This window comes from Panthera pardus, unplaced genomic scaffold, assembly GCF_024362965.1.
Source record: "Panthera pardus isolate Hobbes unplaced genomic scaffold, ASM2436296v1 HiC_scaffold_19, whole genome shotgun sequence".
Taxonomy (NCBI): Eukaryota; Metazoa; Chordata; class Mammalia; order Carnivora; family Felidae; genus Panthera; species Panthera pardus.
In genome coordinates, this window is record NW_026526754.1 from 7,500,220 (window position 1) to 7,519,359 (window position 19,140).

Below are 19,140 nucleotides of genomic sequence, written 5' to 3' on the forward strand. Positions count from 1 at the left end.
GAGACAGCCAGGCACCCCTGATATAGTTGGTATAAACATAGTTGTCTTGGTCAGTTCAGGCTGCTATAACAAAATACCATTGACTGGGTGGGTGACTTATAGACAACAGAAATTTATTGCTCACAGTTCTAGAGACTCAGTAGTCCAAGATCAAGGTACCAACATGGTTGCTTTCTGATTAAGGCCCTCTTCTTGGCTCATAGCCATTGCTTTCTGGCTGTGTCCTTAACATGGTGGAAGGGACTAGGGATCTCTGTGAAGCTCTTTTACAAGGCATTTAACCTATTTATAAAGGTTCTACTCTCATGACTTAAGTACCTCCTAAAGGCCCCACCTACTAATACCATCCCATCAAGTATTAGGATTTTTTTTTTAAGTTTATTTATTTATTTTGAGAGAGAACGAGCACAAGCAGGGGAGGGGCAGACAGGCAGGGAGACAGAGGATCCCAAGCAGGCTCCACACTGTCAGCATAGAGCCCAAATCCAGGCTCAAACTCACGAACTGCGAGATCATGACCTGAGCTGAAATCAAGAGTCGGATGCTTAATCAACAGAGCCACTCGGGCACTCCAGCATTAGGATTTCAACATATGGATTTTGAGAGGGACACAAATATTCAGACCATAGCAGCTGTTAATATAATTGTAAATATAGTTGAGGTTTTTTTCCATCTAAATACATTGACTTATATTTGCCCATATTAAAGCTTTAGAAGACTTTTTTTTCTTTTTTTAAAAAATATTTCCTTATTTTGAGAGACAGAGCAGGAGAGGGGCAGAGAGAGAGGGAGGCACAGAATCAGAGGCAGGCTCTAGGCTCTGAGCTGTCAGCACATAGCCCAATGCCAGGCCCAAACTCATAAACCATGAGATCATGACCTGAGCCAAAGTGGGCCGCTCAACTGAATGAGGCACCCAGGTGTCCCTTGAAGACATTCTCATAGCTTACTCTTATGGTTTCAGGTAAAGTTGTACAGAAAGTTTATTAATCAGATTATTAAAGGTACCAGAAAGAAAAAGAAGCTAAGAACTTAAGTGCAAGTCAGTCTTGTTGTTTCTGGTACATAGTTCCTAGATATACCAGGAGGTATTTGGGGTTGAGAGCTGAAGAAACTGCAAGATACAAATATTCTGGAGGTATATGGTAATTTCCCTCTAAGTTTGAGGGTTTTATTTTTGAGTCCTCAGGTGTACATAAAAGACAAATGGGATCATTTGGTTTCTAGAAAAATGGGTCACATGTAAATTTTCCAAATATTCACATATTTCTAGAATATTAGCTAGTCACATAAGTCAAGTACCTGAGATTAGGAACCAGAAAACTTAGGACCTGGTGTTGAGAAACCAAATTATCCCTTTTCTGCATGTCTGCACCCAAGCAGCTGAATGTTGCTGGGAAAAAACCACATACTGGGCCAACTGGTTTAACTTTAAAGTCATGATCACAAACTTCAAATGGGTACCCAATGCTGACAAGGCAGTCCTTGCTTTTCCTCTCCCCAGCATTTGCATCCATCTTCACCTTCATTACTTCACGGCAGAAGCATCCTGTTCCTGAGGTCAGTTCTCCGTGCCCTTATATCCTCTCATGGGTTTCATTCCTATGTAAGTCAAGCAAGCCTTCTCTCTCCTGTATCACTCCCAATGGCACATAAACACAATCAAGAACTCTCATGTTTTAAAACATCTCCTCCCTTGACCCATTACCTTCCATTTATCCCTAAATTTCTTTGCTCCCTTCACAACAAAACTTCTCATCTTGCTTATGTGTGCTATCTCTAGTCCCTTACTTTTCCAATCACTCTTCAAACTCATTCTAGTGAGATCTGCATCTGTTGATTTACCAACATGAATCAAGCCAGTCACCATTGATATTCTCCAGTGACTTCCAAGGTGACCAGTCCAACAGCCATGTCTCTGGCCCAAGCTGACCTCTCAGCAGCACTAGGCACAGTTGACCACTCCTCCCTACCCTAAACCTTCTCTGCCCTTGGGTTCCAAACTCAACAATCTTGTGGATTTCTTTCTTGCCTTCCTGGCTGCTCCCTCTCAGTCTCCTTCATTACCCTACCTATTTCTAAATGCTGGAGTGTCTAGGATCTGGCCTTGGAATTTCTCTTCATTCTCCTCTCCAAGTCAGAGGCCATACACTGACAGCCCACACGAATGGTTTAATCAAGCTTATGCATTTTAAAAACATCTGATTTAGTTGCTAACATCTAAATATCTGAAGATTTACATTACAAAAATCTAGATTTCTGATCCCCCCCTTTTTTTTAATGTTTATTTTTGAGAGACCCAGCTTGAGCAGGTAAGGGGCAGAGAGCAGAAGACACAGAATCCAAAACAAGCTCCAGGCTCGGAGCTGTCAGCACAAAAGCCCAATGCGAGGCTAAAACCCAAGAACCGCCAAGATCATGACTTGAGCCAAAGTCAGACGCTTATTCGACTGTACCACCCAGGCGCCCGTCTGATTTCCTTTTTCAGAAACACCCAGAAAAATCTGTCAATACTGGGCTGGCATCCTCATAATGAAACAATCTGCTGAATAGCGCAGAAGCTGTCTCCTTGATGCTGGGTCTGCTTGTTATCCGTGATATCGAAAGTAAGGGAGTTCAGAATACAGTCCTGAGTCAGTTCCCATCAGTACCAAAGGCTCTCCTCCCTGAGCCACCAGAACATCCTCCAGTCTGTGGTAGGTGAACTTCATCATTGCAAGTTGGGTAAAGTCCGCAGGTGCATCCTGGGGAGGGGGAGGGGCGACTGCACTGTGAGGGGCTTAAGGGCGCCACCCACACAGAATTTCACTCTCAAGCAAAGGCAACAAGTGCACGTTTTAAAAATACAGCATTATATAGCGCCGAGTAAGAAAACCCTTTTGGCCAAAGACTGCTATGGTCGTGTAAAAAGCATCAAATTTGGTCTTCTGCTGGCCTTTCCGGCTTAAGGGGCCTGGTGACACCAAGAAGCCCTTGTCCTCTTGCACCCGGTTTTAGGAGGCCCTCTTCTAAGGGCGGAGAGATCCCTTAAAAGCCGCTGGGAAAGGATACCCCTTCCCGCCCTCATTCGTGGACACTGTACTGTTCTGATGAGCTTGGAGTGCATGGGGGCCAGTCCGGCCTCACTCGGTAGCTGGCGGCGGTGGGGCGCTGGGAGAGAGGGGCCGGCCCGGCTAGGGCGGAGATTGGGGCGGGGCCCGGCCTAAGAACCGCCTCAACCCCACCGCCTAGCCCCGCGCGCGCTTCCTCCAAACACCCTCTCTCGCACCACCCGCCCCCACCCTCTTTACGTATTCAGGAAGGGAGACTGCGGCTGGGGAACCAGGTCAAGAGACCCCGGGATCCTGTACCGCCCAGAGGCGGCGGCGGCCTCCGCCCAGGAAGCCCCACCCAGCAGGAGCCCGGACGTAGCGGCGCCCGCAGAGTCCACGCGCGACCGGGCGAGGGCGCGGGAGGGCGCCTGCGGCGTGACGCGACTCGCGGCGCGTCCCGTGACGCCATCGCGCCCGCTTTTGAAAGTTGGCGCCCGGGGCCGCCTCCCATGCTGCCCTGCGCCAACCCCTCCCCTCACCTTTCCTCCCCCGCCCTCCACTCGTCGCCTGGCCGGCCCCCCCACCCGTCCCTTCCCTTATCAGCACCCGCGGCCCCGGCAGCGCCGACGCAGGCGCACTGCACCGCGCCGCCGCCATTTTGTGTCCGAGCCTGTGGAGCGATTAAACCGTGCGCGGAGCTGCTTCTTTGGCGGCAGCTGCGGCGGCGGTAGCCGGTGCGGGTGCGCGGAGCTGTCCGGGGACGCCGGGTGGCCGGAGCGGTGGAGCGGCGGCGGAGCGGGCGCTGCAGGGGGTGTGGCGCGGAGGTAAGGGGGCCCGGGGTGGAGGAGGTTTCGCGGGCCGCCTCTAGGTGTCACGATGGGGCCGCTCCGGTCGGCGCTGGCTGCAGCCCGGCGCCAGCGCCGCCGCCGGGGGGTGTTTGTCTCCCTCTACCGTCCCTGCTGCGGCGCGGCCGCCGCCATTGCCCGTCGCCGCCGCGGCCCGGCCGCCTCCCTCCCCCCCCCCCACACACCCGCCCGCTAGGCCTCCCTCCTGGCGGCGCGCTAGGCCTCTGGCGGCGGCGGCAGCAACAGAGGCCCGCGCGCCGGCGACTCCATTTTCCTTCCTTTGTCTCTGCCCTCGAGGCCGGCTCTTGGCCCGACTGGTTGCCCGGCCGCGGCCCGCCCTCTGCCCTCCGCCCCTCCCGCGGCGGGTGGCCTCAGCCGAGAGGCGATCTCCGCATCCCGGCTCCCGCGCCTGCCTTGTTCGAGGGTCCCGAACCACTGTCGCCGCGCGCGCGCGCGCAGCCCGGTGTCCGGGTAGTATGAGTGTCGGGCCCTGGCCGACGCCTCTCTGGCTGCCCCTCCTCCAGCCTGCCCGGTCCCCGGAACCTACCCCGGCCGCTCTGCGAGCGTACCCCTGCCGCTCGGCTGCTCTGCGGTCGCTCCCAGTCCGCGCGCCGCCGCCTCTGGTCTCCGTCTCCGCCGAGTGGCGCAGGCGGCGCTGCTGCGGCTGCGAGCAGAGAGACCCCAGAGCTGCCGAGAGCTCCCTCTGCAAGGCTGGCTGAGCTGCTCGCGCCTCGACGCTGCCTGAGCGGGCGGGGGGACGCGCGCTCGCCGCCCCCGCCGGGCCCGGCTGCGCCCCCAAACTCGCGCCCCAGCTCCTCGCTGGACCTGACTGGTGCGGCCCCACACAGTGGGCGGAAGAGACTCGAGTTCCGCACCGAGTCGTTTTCCTACAGCCAGGGTCGGACTCCTCTTGTAATGATAGCCTGACTTTGTGCGCTAAGAGATCTCAAAGGGATCGAAACTTAATTTCATTCTGATCTCGTGACGTGACAAATTCCTGAATTCGGGATTATGGGCTTGTCGAATTGGTTTAGGCGACCCTTGAGTTTCCCTCCCGCTTTAAAATGTCCTGACACTGAGTTAGTACAGTATTTAGTACCTGATGCTTTAGGGCTAGGCGAAGGCACTTCTGCCCCGGGATTGTGCAACCTGATCTAAAGCTCCAGTAGGGCAGAATGAATTTATTCTTGACTCCACTGGTAATTTGCCCATACGCTGAAATATGAGGGTTGATGTTGTAATTGAATCCTGGGTCGCTAGCTGCAGTTGGTTTATAAATATCTACGCCTAATGTAACTACTCTTTAGTAGCTGACTTCCTGTAGCTCAGAGTTCAGCGTTAAGTAAACATTCGCATAAGTAGTCTTCAAGCTTTGAGTTTAAATCAAGTAGGAAAGTTAAAAATCTAAGTTCCCTATAGGCGGCAAAAGAAGTTAAACAGGACATGTATATTAAGTTTACTGTCCTCAGCTGTCTTAAGTCATTAAAAAGCTTCCTGCTGAATTGTCAGAGTTATCTCTTTTTCCCTTTTCCTCAAGTATTCTAGTACTTTAATATAGTATCGTGCAGCACCAGTTGATACATTAACTCGGGTTGCTTTGGAGAGAGGGAAATCTTGATTAACTTTTTTTTTAAGACTGTTAAATTTATGAGGAAATTAAAACAGGCTGGCACTAAACAAAGTTGTTGGGTCTGCTCAACCTGTAGGATTTTGCAGCAATCTGCATCTACAGTAGTCTTTCAACATCCTTTTTCAAATTCTACAAAATGTCCCTTCTCTCCTCCTCCTACAGTAAAAGTAAAATTGCACTAACAAATACAGTAGTATTGATGAAGTGCAGGTTTGGTAATAGAACCATGCTTAATTGTTTAATAAATTAGTCTATGTAGTTTTTTTGCGTTTGTGAGATTTTCCACATTGTGGATGGCAGGTGGTCTGTTTTACTTATAAAAATAATCTCTACACAGGTTAAAAATTAAAATCCAGAAGATCTATATTGGGCCAGGAATAAAATTTGTTTTCCCTGGTTAGTGTTATGCTCCACAAACCATGTTTTGTTTCTTCGTTTAGTTCTGCCATATGCAGTCATCAGCCTCTTAGTCTTCCATGTTATTTATGCTCTTTCAGTGGTGTAGACTCCACAGAGTTGCTGTCCTTTGAGATTTCCTATATGCCAGATTCATACTTTGTTTTTATTGGAAAATGAAATCTACAGAGAATGAATTGAGGATATAAGGTTACCGAAAGGAGCTTATAACTTAAATCAATAACATGAAGATTACAACAGGAATGTTTGCCCACATAAGAAAATATTTAAGAGGAATTGTGAAAGTCATCCTTAGGGGTCTATTTAACCAACATAAGAAAATTTAGAAGTTGTAAAAGTCATTCTTAAGACTATTCCAATTCTAAGAGGTTTAAGATATAGCTTTAAAGAACACACAAAAATGAGGAACTTCTTTGGGTGGCTTAGGGAGTTCTTTGGGAGTGCAGAGGCCACCTGCGGCTGACTAGGGCCCCAAGGGAGAGTCCTGTGGCAGAGCCTTTCACAGTGGTGTCTGCTGGTAAAAAGTCCACCTCTAGAAACTTTTTTTGCTACTGGCATCAAATTCACTCCCCATCATCTATAGCTTCCATTTCATTTTTTTAAACCAGAGACTTAGTTGATCATCTGTTTACCTTACTGACCTGTCTCAGTCCTGGATGACTTCAGGCTCTTTGGCCAAAAATTAGGTCCCTCTTCAAACAACTAAAATTTGTCATAATTTAATACTTTGAGAAAGAGCATACAGGTTTGGAAAGAACAATAATGGCAAATAATGCATAGCCTTGAAGACCCTGGTTTGCAGTTGGATGTGTGGATTTGGCGTACCATGTTTGTTTTTCTAAACATTAAACTTTCTCTAGTCACCATCTTCAGATCTTCACCGGCAGGTCTGCATTTTCTTAGTGATTAATATTTCAGTGCAAAGATGGGACATTGCTTATAGACTGCTAATGTATGCATTGAGAATAGTGATTTTTCTATACTTGGTGTTCATTTTTAGTTACCTCTAGAATGTTCAGGTATATAAAATCTCCTCCCTTTGAGGCATGCTAGTAACACTATATGGACTCTAATACAAAAGTGTTTCTTGGACTAGATATGCTAATCCTCTTTTCAAGATGTAAATTGCCTCTCAACAGAGAAGACTTTTCTTTAGCTTCTAAGAAAGTATTATATTAGCTTAGTTTTGTGAGCTTTAGTTAATTACGAGATAGATTCCTTTGTAGTTGTACCTTATATGCCAAATTCTTTGGAAACTCTTAATTCAAATTTAGCACTTCCATTTCACTTGGAAGTTTCTTTTCTTTTTTTCTTTTGGAAGTAAGTTCCACTCTACTATTACCTAAAGCTTAAAACTTGACGATTCATATAGTTGTAATTTGGGGATAAAATTATCAGCTAACAAAAAAAGTATTTCATTGCTGTACTTCTAGGAATTTCAAGACAGTGAAAGCCCTTCCTTCCTGAAGATAAGGAAATAATACTGTTAAAGGACTATTAATTACTACATCTATAAGAATTAATTTTTTTGTCAGCTCGAATATATATACGTATGCCATTATTTCCCTGCAAGGTCATAATGGGGTTTTGTTTTTTTTTTAAGATTTTATTATTTTTTTCAGTAATATGAAGTTACTATTTTTTCAGTAATCTGTTGGGTGTAGACTCAACATGGGGCTCAAACCCACAACCCCAAGATCAAGTCTCATGCTCCACCAACTGAGCCAGCTAAGCACCCCAATGGTGCTATTTTGATAACCACAGATCTTTAGTCCTTTATATATTTAGCAAATATATAAAGAAATAAGTGTTTTATTATTGGTTTGGTAGAATTTATGGAATGCCTCATTTAGTAATGTGATGTATCAGAACAAGTATATTGTTTTTTAACCAATTTTGTCAGCTTTTATCTTGCTCTCAATTTGCTTTCCATATTATATGTGCAGTTGTGTGTATTTGGTGTTCATAAAATGATTTATGTTTCTGTTTTAGAATGGTCACAGATCTGGAGCCAAAGACCAAGATGCACTAGTGGACAGGTTGCTGACCAGGGGCTTGAGAGCTGGGTTCTGTGTTCTCTCCTGAAACTGACTTTGCAGCCACGGAGAGGTAAATGCTCTTTCCATTTCTTGGTCTTGAAAATGGGAGTAATAAATCCTTTCTGGGGTTGGAGGATTTGCTATGTTGTTCTTGGGTATAGAAGATGCAGGACAGTGAATAATTGGGGGCATACAAGTTTTATAGTCAGAGTCCTCAGTTTGAAACTCTGCACTGGCATATACTAGCTGGGTGACACTGAGCACGTTACTTAACTTCTCTACTCCTATGGTCCCCATTTGTGAGAGAACACCAATTACAGAGGCTAGGCTCTAGGTTGGTGAGAATGTGTATAAAGCATTAAGTACCATTCTGAGCATGTACATAGACCCCAGGAAATAGTTGTTTTTCTGCAGAAACCCTTGGAACGTATATTTTGATTATTAACAAAAGACGTCAAGAGTCCATGGCCTGTGGCAATTTGAAATTTTGATGAGCAATAGATGGAATCCTATTTTTTTGGAAATGGATCCTAGATAAAAGTTGTCTTAATTAATTTTAATTAGTCTAGTTGATGACCCATTTTTGTATCAGTATTATATTCATTATGAGTAACGTTTTGAAACATTTTAAGGGGTCACTTACAATTTACTGTAGCTTACAATTTCTGCTATAGAATATAATGGACATTATAGGGAACTTGAAACAGGCCTCATAAATATTGACATCTACTAGGCTTTGGAATCTCATAAACAACAAAGTAGGGTTCTGGGGAGGAAAATTATCTCTTCTCAGGCTATTAGAGTACACATCCTTCTTGTCCCTTAGAAAATGTGAAAATAATTTAATTGCACTTGTGTAACGGCAAAAGGGAAAGGTTGGGAGTTATAAATGCTGACATTAGATAAGCTTATGTGAATGAATCAACTAAGTGACTACTAAGATTTTTCTTACAAGCTGTGTTGGAGCAAATAGAGAGGAGGAAGGGAACAGGAGTGAAAACTCTACTATTCAAATCTATCTTCCATGAGCAGCTTAGTACATTGATAGGTGGCAAGAACCAGGTCTGTGTGCTAGGATTCTGTCACTCAAGAAATAATTTGTGCCCTGCAGGTTTTTTTAAGGAGTGTTGACACAGAGTACGTATTAATGAGCTCCTGAAAAGAAAAACAATACTGATTTAAAAAGCTGTTGAGAAAACTAGCCTTAAGAGTTTGGGGAACGGGGTTGTAGGAACGTGTTGGTCACTTTTAAGTATTATGGCAATTTAATTGTTTAGATCCCTGTTTCTCAAACTGGGATATGAATACCCTTAGGGTACAAAGTGGTATGATTCCGGGGTACTTGAAGCCACAAGATAAGCATGACCCATCTTCTTGGAGCTTCAATTGTGCTCATTGAGGGGGCGGTGAGTTAAGTAATTTGACTGGTAAGTAATTTTTAAATTTTTACATTAAAGCAAATACGTATTTTAGGATCAGAATGGGAACTCTGTATAGACTGTTGAAGAGAACCCAGGTTTTCAGCAAAATGGGTCATGAGTCCTTAGGGAATAAGAATCGCCCTTTGTTTAGGTACTACAGTGGAAACATTTGAGAAGCAATAGTTCTGAGCTATGGAACAGCTCTGTCATCCAGCTCCTTACTTTGTTCCCTGTAGCATCCTATTGTGGAATATAGACATTAAATTGTATTAAATCGGTGCTTGTTTGCTTGCATGCATGTTTCTACAGGTGCCCAACATGCACAAGAGCTCTGCACCGATTGGTAGACAGTTGTAGATGGTGGACCAAGACAGAAATACTGTCATTAAGACTATTCCAATGACCTAATTATAATTTAAAAAGAAAAAAAATTTTTTTTAAACAATGAACAGACTCAGGTCTAAAACTGTAAAATGGGGTGTTCGATTGGTTCAGTCCATAGAACATGAGACTCTTGATCTCAGCAGGAACTCTTATGAGTTCAAGCCCCACATTGGGCATGGAGCCTACTTTGTAAAAGGCCACATATCATTTGGGGCGCCTGGGTGGCTCAGTCAGTTGAGTTTCTGACTCTTGATTTCAGTTCAGGTCATGATCCCAGGGTCATGGGATCAAGCCCCATGTCAGGCTCCACACTGAGTGTGGATTTTGCTTGGGATTCTCTCTCTCTTCTGCCCCTCTCCCCTGCTTACACGTGTGCTGTCTCTCAAAAAAAAATTTTTTTTAACTGTAAAATAAATTCTACAAAACAAGATTTTGAAAGCAAATGTCATATTAACTCCAGCATAATTAACAATTTATACTAATTTGTTACCTCCCCATTCAAGTATTGAGAGTCTTAATAATATGTCTAAATCTTAAGCTTGTAGACCTTGTGATTCCTAAGACAGTTATTTAGAAGTGTCTATTTTTTTTATTATTACCTATTGTTACTAGTGTATTGCTCTTAATATAAGTGGCACGTAAGAAATACATTTTCTATACTGACAATATCTGTTTGAATACAAGTTTTATATTTGAACCTAATTTGTTCTAGATATCATGGAGTGTGAATTTCTCTGAAATGATTTGAATTGGATCAACCTGAATATTTGGATGTACTCTAAATATTTGTAGTATTTGTTGAATACTTGTATTCATTCCATTCTTTGAACACTTGCCTTTCTGCTTTGTGCCAGGCAGTGTGTTACATACTGGGGATTTGAATCCCCAGGGATTTCTTAAATAAGAAAAAGATTGTTTTTCTGAGAGTCTTGAGTATAGGGAAGAGATTAAGTGTTGTTTGTGCTCTGATAAAAGTGTGTTCAGGATGCAGAGAGGGTAGTCTGTTACAGGAGTTGGTGAAAGATTTTGAGAAAGGCTTTCTGGAGGAGAGACCTTGATCTAGGTATATCAAGAAATTCAGAAGCAGTATAAATTCGATTTTAATCCCATTAGGGCACCAAGGTTTAGTCACTGCAGCTTAATAGCTATGTATCCTTGGGCAAGTCCATCAAGGGTGACTTCCTTGTGCCTTCCTTTCCTCATTGGTAAAATGATGTATCTACCTTGTTATAGGCTGTGGCAGTTAGATGAAGTATTGTTAGGGGGAAATCCATGTATTTGTAACGGTAATGTGCTATATAGAAGTAAAGTGATAATCTGTAGACATTAGAATAGTGGGTCAATGTATATATTTTGCATTAAGCTACAGTGATGACCACCAGACTGTACAGAAGTTAAGTGAATCAAGTAAATTGGGACTTTGTGGATGAGAAAATGACATTAATCAAAATCTCTTGAGCAGCAGAGAAATGGATGAGTAAACAGGGCCATACCCCATGTGGGAGTGAAGTTTGACAACCACAAAAAGAAACTAATTGGGAAGACTCTTAGCCAGCAAAATGTCTATGATTTTTTTTTTAATATAGTTCCAAAAAAAGAAATTGTTATGGAATAAAAGTAAAGAAAACCAAAAACATGGCACATAGCAAGAACTTAGTGTGTAATTGAATGAATACCCCAGGAAAAAGACAAAACAGGCATGAAAACACTGGTCAAAATAAAATAAAGAACTAGTAGTGCAAGGGTGGTTAAGTTTGGAGTAACTTTTTCTAGCTTTTCTAGTTTGTATAAGATTTTGTAACGCAAATAAATTTTTCCTTTTTTTTTTTTTTTTTTTTTTTTTTAATAAAGTAGAATTACCAAAATTTGGGACTAACCATATTCAACAATAGAGGACTGATTAAGTTGTGAATGTCTATATAATAGAATGTCATGAAACCATTATATTATGTATAGTAATACATTGAAATGGAGAGATTTGAGACCTTTTACATAAAGCAAATTATCAAATGTATGCACAAAGGCATGTGTGTATATATAGGGAGGAGACTATAGATATAAACCAGAATGTTTATATAAAACCAATAGAGGGGCACCTCGGTGGCTCAGTCAGTTGAGTGTCCGTCCGGCTCTTGATTTTGGCACAGGTGATGAGCCCAGGATTGTGGGATCAGCATGGATTCTCGGCGTAAGATTCTCACTCTCTCTCCCCTCTCCCCCATCCCCCCTTTGCCCTTCTTCCCCACTCTGTTTCTTTCTCTCTCTCAAAAAAAAAAAAAAAACAAACCCTATAGATTTATATTCTAGATGATCTGAGTTTTCTTCTGTTTGTATTGTATAATTAAAAAAATTTTTTTAATGTATTTATTTTTGAGAGGCAGAGAAAGACCAAGCACAAATGGGGGAGGGGCAGAGAGAGAATGAGACCCAGAGTCTGAAGCAGGCTCCAGGCTCCAAGTTGTCAGCACAGAGCCTGACACAGGGCTCAAACTTACAAACTGTGAGATCATGACCTGAACCGAAGTCGGACTCTCAACCAACTGAGCCACTCAGGTGCCCCTGTATTGTATAATTTTGAAAGGAATCCAATATAGTAGGAAATAGGACTGAAGCTTTCTGATAAATATAATGAGATAATAAAAGTAGTTTTTGTCTAGTTTACTCTGGCAGTAAAGTCTAGACTTCTTGGGTGGTTTTGGGGTGTCTTGGGTAACCACTCACTTAAGTGTCCAACTCTTGATTTCGGCTCAGGTCATGATCTCATGGTTCATGGATTTGAGCCCCACGTCGTGCTCTGCGCCAGTGGTGCAGGGCTTGCTTGGGATCCTCTTTCCCACTCTGCCCTCCCATGTGCACACGCTCGCCCGCTCTCTCTCAAAACTTTAGACTTCTTGGGTGGATTCAAAGCCTTGCTAGGACACTGTGGGAGAAGTGCAGGCATGAAGGAAAGAAGGCAGGAGGGGGAGGGTACTGGCAGCCGTGTATCTGCCCAAGTGTAGAAGGAATTGACATCACAGAGGCAATTCTTAGAACTTTCCTCACATTTGGCCTTAATCTGTTTTTGTATCATCCGAGTAGCATTTAGTTTCATTCTTTGGAAGAGTCTAATAATTGTAGAACTATACTAAACCCTAAAGAAGTAGCCCTTTTATTTTTTTTCCACAGAGATAAACACTATTAACAGTTTGGTGTATTCCTTTTGGGTTTTTTCCCTGCACTTTTGTAAATGGACATGTACAGGTAATAATACAGTTTTAAAGACAAAATGTAACAGTGCTATACAAGTATTTTGTAACTACCACATTAAATACAAACATGTGGGGAGAGATATATCAAACAATACAAACTGGTAATAATGAAAAATAATTTCTTTCCACTTCTGATCCCTCAGTTTTCTTCTCCACAGGTAATAAATATTACCAGTTTTTCATACATCCTTCCAGAGAAAATTCTATTCATGTATTAACATATGTGTTTGTGTATCCTTCCTAAAAAACAGAGGACAGCACACTATACACATAGTGTGGATATTTGAGTTTTTTTTTTAATCTTGATGTTAGATAAAGATGTTACAATATTTTTCTTGCCTACACCTCTTTGGGCACTTGTACTAGTGTATTTATACAATGACTTTGTAGGAGTTTAGTTGTTTATATATTCCTAGAAGAGGGAATGGCATGTACAAAGGTCCAGAGGCAGGAGGAGAGAAGCCTAAAATGTTCTGGCTACTAAAAGCAGTTTAATATGATTAAAGCAGAGTGTATGAGGCTAGATGCAGATCTGCTGATAGGGCCCTAAAGGACCCTGTAGGCCAGGTGAAAGAGTTTAGATTTGAGCTTACAAGTTTTCCCATGGGAGGTTTCAGAAGGGAAGTCTCCTTGCTGATCATGAATTTCCATTTTATTTAAAAAAAATTTTTTAACGTTTATTCATGTTTGAGAGACAGACAGAATGTGAATGGGGGAGGGGCAGAGAGAGAGGGAGACACAGAATCTGAAACAGGCTGCAGGCTCTGAGCTGTCAGCACAGAGCCGGACATGGGGCTCAAACTCACGGACTGCGAGATCATGACCTGAGCTGAAGTCAGATGCTTAACCAACTGAGCCACCCAGGCACCCCATGAATTTCCATTTTAGAAATCTGGCCAATGTGTGAAAAATGGGTGGTAAGGGAGCAAGAAGGGAAACAGGGAAACTAGTGCAGAGGCCATTGCATCAGTCCAGGCGAGATACAATACCCACCTGACTTAAGGTAGGGGGATCTCACCAGGAATGCTATTTGTATAGTTTTGTTTCATTTTATTAAACTAAGTTGGGGGGCACCTGGTTGGTTCAGTCGGTTAAGTGTCTGACTTCATCTCGGGTCATGATCTCACGGTTCATGAGTTTGAGCCCTGCATCAGGCTCTGTGCTGACAGTGCGGAGCCTGCTGGGGATTCTGTCTCTGCCCCTCCCCCGAATTCTCTTTCTCTCTCTCTTAAAATAAATAAACTTAAAAGAAAATAAAAAACTAAGTTGGAAAAGTTGGAATCCTGTTCTGTATCCTCTTTTGTAATCTTCCTTCATGTTGTATGTTATGCACATTTTCCCGTTAGATACCCTATGTTACTTTAACAGGAATGTACTTTCTTATTGCTGGATGTTTTTTAACCTGTTCCTTTGGAGACCAGTGTCTTTTTAACCCGAGCTTTTTGTTTCTAATACTTTATCCCTCCTCATCCCCATTGTTTGAATTATTTTTAATATAAGAGTAAGTGGACTTTGAGTAAGAGCCAAATTGTACATAGATTTTGAGATGTCTGTAATAACTATTTAGAGTCCTGTTTTCATTCTGAACTGTTCTCAGTAGTAGATATTTGCCAATTTAATGACTTCTAGGTAAGTGTTCATCTTAGCTAATGGCTAAATAGTATCCTATCAAGTATATAACTATGGCTCTAAGCATTTTTCACACTAAAATTAAAGAAATAGAATGTCTTATTTTGTAGGAGGGTAGATGATACAGTAGTTTCCCCAACAAGAAAGGTGGCAACCGAATCCTAAAATGTCCTAGATTGTTACGGCTTTTGAAAAGCAGATGTCTTGATACTCTGTGTGCAAGGAGTGTGTGGGGAGTTACACAAATAGTGATTGTACCTTCACTTTGAGCAGACTGTCTAGTATAAAAAACATATCCTAATGGAGGGAGGAAAGAACCAGTCTGGTAGGTTTGTGTCTAATGTTTGTGGTGTTTTCGCCTGACACAGAGATACCTCATCAAATTTCATCGACTTCAGATATAAATGCCACTCAGTAGAGTGGTGTGCCTTAGCCATCTTAATCTAAATAGATTTTAGAGACTTCTGCCTAATTCTTGGTTACAGACAAGTGGACTGCAAAGCTAGGAAGTTACCTTTTGCTCCATCCTTTTGTACAGCTTTGATGGATGCAGTTAAAATGTCCATCTGATTTCTATAGCTGGGAAGTGGGGATACTTGTTCCCTTCTTACCTACAGGGATGAATTTAATAACCTAAAAACAAGTGTAGAATGTTAAAGCCAGAGGAAATTTTAAGTCATCTGGCAATCCCCTCATTTTACAGGTAAGAAACCTAAGAAGCAAAGTGATATACCTGAGGTCATAGATGTAGGACAAGTGCATCTGCCTTTTTTATTCTTCCCCATACTGGCTCTGAATAGTCTATGCGTTTCACAGAATATCCTGCTGCATTTGGTTCTGTAGCTAATTATTTGATATATATTCATTAAAATTTTTTTTGTTTATTTCTTTTTGAGAGAGAGACAGAGCACAAGCAGGGGAGGGGCAGAGAGAGACGGAGACACAGAATCCAAAGCAGGCTCCAGGCTCTGAGCTGTCAGCACAGAACCCGATGTGGGTCTCTAACTCAAAAACTGTGAGATCATGACCCAAGCTGAAGTTGGACGCCTAACCGACTGAGCCACCCAGACTCCCCTATATGTATTCATTTATTTAGATCTCTTTTGACAGAAATATGTATCAGTGTATATCTATAGAAAAACAGCATGAAAACTTTACATCATTACTGCACTTGAGTATAGTATACCTGTGCACTGGCACACATTAGGTTTTCAGTATGTATTTGTCAGATTTTATTTATTTATTTTTTTTTGGTCACCAACTTTAAAGGTTGTCCATGTAAACAGTGCGTTATTAGGCTCTGGCTGTCGCTAAAGTTAAAGGTCTAGTACCACCACTGTTCAGATTTTGAGCTTATTTACCTCTTCTAACTCAGAACCTTTTCAGAGTCCTTCAGTAGTTTCCCTGTGGTAAAAACAGACCATGGTTTGAGGCCAGGGTTGGTTAGTACGTAGTTTTAGTATTGTCTAGTTGGACCACCGAAAGTTCTAAATTGTTTCAGCCCACTACTTTTTATTTCTTTATAAATTCTGGTATAACAAAACTCTGACATAACATGGTCATTATCATATATCATAAAGCAGATACAAGATAGTTTACATTCCCAGAGGTATGATATATAACTATTGTATAATAATAGAGGGTACCCTAATTGTTTTCAGTGTGGGGCTCAAGCCCAAGAACTGCAAGATCATGACCTGAGCTGAAACCAAGAGTCAGTCACTTAACCAACTGAGCCACCTAGGTGCTCCATGTGTCTTCCTTTTTTTTTTTTTTTTTTTAGTGTTTATTTATTTTGAGAGACAGTGTGTGTGCAGGAGAGGAGCGAAGAGGGAGATTCCCAAGCAGGCTCCTTGCTGCCAGTGCACAGCCCACCTTGGGGCTTGATCTGAGCTGAGATCAAGAGTATGGTCGCTTAACTGACTGAGCCATCCAGGCCTCCCTGTTTTATTTGTATCTTTATCTTTCCACTCCTATTTAGAATATTTGATTTCGGCTCAGGTGATGATCCCAGGGTCGTGGGATTGAGCTTCATGTTGGGCTCACACTGAGCATGGATCTAGCTTGGGATTCTCTGTCTCTCTTTGCCCCTCTCCCCTGGACACACATGCACGTGCGCTCAGTTGGTGTCTGTCTGTCTGTCTGTCTGTCTCTCTCTCTCTCTCTCTCTCTCTCACACACACACACACACACAACAAAATTTTTTGTTGTGAATGTATATTGAGACTAAAATATAGTGACTTGGTTACCTCTTTGTAGTAAATTTTATTTATAATTTTTTTTTCTGACCACTTGTTAGACAAGGTCTTTTGCTCCTTCTCTCCTTGTCATGTCTTTTGGGTATTCATAAATGTGTAATCCCCCTCCCCCATTTCTTGGTTAACCTATTGCCTAGATTTCCTTCTTTCCTGTATTTGTTTCCATATTTTTAAGGAGCAATCAAGTTGACAAATTATTTGTTTTCATGATTAATATTAGTTTAGAGTAACATTTTGTTTTTGTTTAAACTTCTGTATGTCTGTATTCCTATACATATGTATCCTTTGTGGTTTTTCAGATTTCTTTTGTTCTATCTATTGAATAGCACTTTAACTATTTTCCATATTTCATGCTATTATACTATTTACTCACTAAGGATATCTTACTCTTTTGTTTTTTTTTTTTAAGTTTATTTTTATTTATTCTGAGAAAGAGAACAAGCTGGAGGGGGGAGAGAGAGGGAGGGACAGAGGATCCAAAGCGGGCTCTGCATTGACAGCAGAGAGCGCAGTGTAGGGCTCAAACTCACAAACCATGAGATCATGACCTGAGCCAAAGTTAGACACTTAACTGACTGAGCCACCGAGACACCCCTGTCTTTTTTTTTTTTTAATGTAAGTATTACTTGATCTTTGTTCAGAGATCTCCTATTGCCATTTATTATCATTATTATGCCTTTGGTATAGGTATGCATTGTTGAATTTAAGCTGTTGGCTTCTGATTTAATATTGACCCTATGTAAGACCCTGTTTATCAAATAAAAATTGTCTTGGTATTAAGTAGCCTTCATGAGTGAGTACTGGGTTACAGAAACACTCAAACGTTGGCCCACATGGTCACTGAAACACACTGCAAAACCATGAGTTCAGTCTTACCATGTTTTTCCACTTCTCTTTTTACTTTTTTCCTTCTGTCATGTGTTGAGCTTGTCCATACCATCTAGAGAGATATTTTGGTATTGATGGTACCCATGGTAGAGGTAAAACGTTAGAATTTCCATCTTGGGTGATACATTTCCATTATTGTTTATATGGACATCATACTAGTTTTGAGGTAGGCTTTATACACTTTATTTAAATAAATAAACAAAATAATTCTTTGTTCTAAAGAATGAACCAAAAATTCTCATAGTAGGAAACAGTGGGTATTTGAGTAGCTTGGATTTATGTAGACCTGTATTTAGGGTAGATAAGTATTGTATTCTAGGTCAGTCACTTCCAAACCAAGGTCAACAGAGATTTTATATCAGAATCACCTGGGGACCTTTTGGAATAAGGTCTCTTCCACCCTAGGCCTACTGAATCAGAATCTCCGGGATCTATGTATTTAAAAGTTTATTAGGTGATCCTGATACCATCCACGTTTGGGAATTACTGCTCAGGTAGAATGTGCACCAAAATCCATAGATGTGCCTGTTAGATGTTGTATAAATTCTATACTGTGTGTGTATAACTTATTTCTTTTTATAACATACTTACTCACAGTAATAGACTTGCCATAGATCCTACCTTTCTCATATTCCCAGCAACGAAAGACTGTAGGACTGCTCCAAAGAGAGTGTAACTCTGAGCTGCTTTCAAGTATTTGGGCCTGGAGCAGAACAAAGAGAGATCTGGTGGTTCCTGACATAGTCACCCTTGGGAGCATGAGGAGAAGTGAAGCATTAAGTTGTTGTATGCTAGCAAAAGTCTCTTTCAGGCTATAGAAAGCAGAGAGGGACAGCGTGTGCTTGGGAGGCAACCTTCAATCAGTACAATGGCATTAGAATGTTGACTCCCAGATAAACTTTGTCTTCTATTTTGTTGGGTAAATATTCAGTAAGTGAAATAAACAGGCTACCCTTACTGAGGAACTAGAACATGGCCTCTGAAACCAGGTCACAATAATAAATTTGAGATTATTTAGTATAGTTCCACTCAGTTATGTTGAATTTTTTGCAGAAAATTTGTCTAATTCCATACATAAGTTTCTTCCCACATACAATTTCCTCTTTTAGAGTTCCTCTCTACTGTAGTTTGCCTGTCAAGTTTCATCTCATCCTTTAGGGTCCAGCTTTAGCAGTTGCTCTTCTTGGACCCATCTCTTACCCACTTATACCATCCTTTGTGCCAGGCTGGTAGGAAGCATGTTAACCCCTGTTACAGCACCCATCACGTTACAGTGGACCCTTGAACAACATGGAGTTAGGGACTTCAGCGCCCCCCAAGCCCCCAACCTCCAACTTGAATATCCGAGT

General features: G+C 42.1%; 1 protein-coding gene across 3 annotated transcripts in view; it reads left to right on the forward strand.

Moving 5' to 3' along the window:
- The first annotated feature begins 3,646 nt into the window (after positions 1 to 3,646).
- Positions 3,647 to 19,140, forward strand: part of CTCF (CCCTC-binding factor) — a 47,120-nt gene continuing 31,626 nt past the window's right edge. For 2 of the 3 annotated variants that reach the window (XM_019455559.2, XM_053906559.1), the window contains exons 1-3: positions 3,647 to 3,856; positions 7,917 to 8,033; positions 9,278 to 9,390. The gene's annotated coding sequence lies outside the window, so the exon portion shown is untranslated. The remainder of the gene's footprint in view (positions 3,857 to 7,916; positions 8,034 to 9,277; positions 9,391 to 19,140) is intronic. The other variant, XM_053906558.1, reaches the window with a different exon arrangement.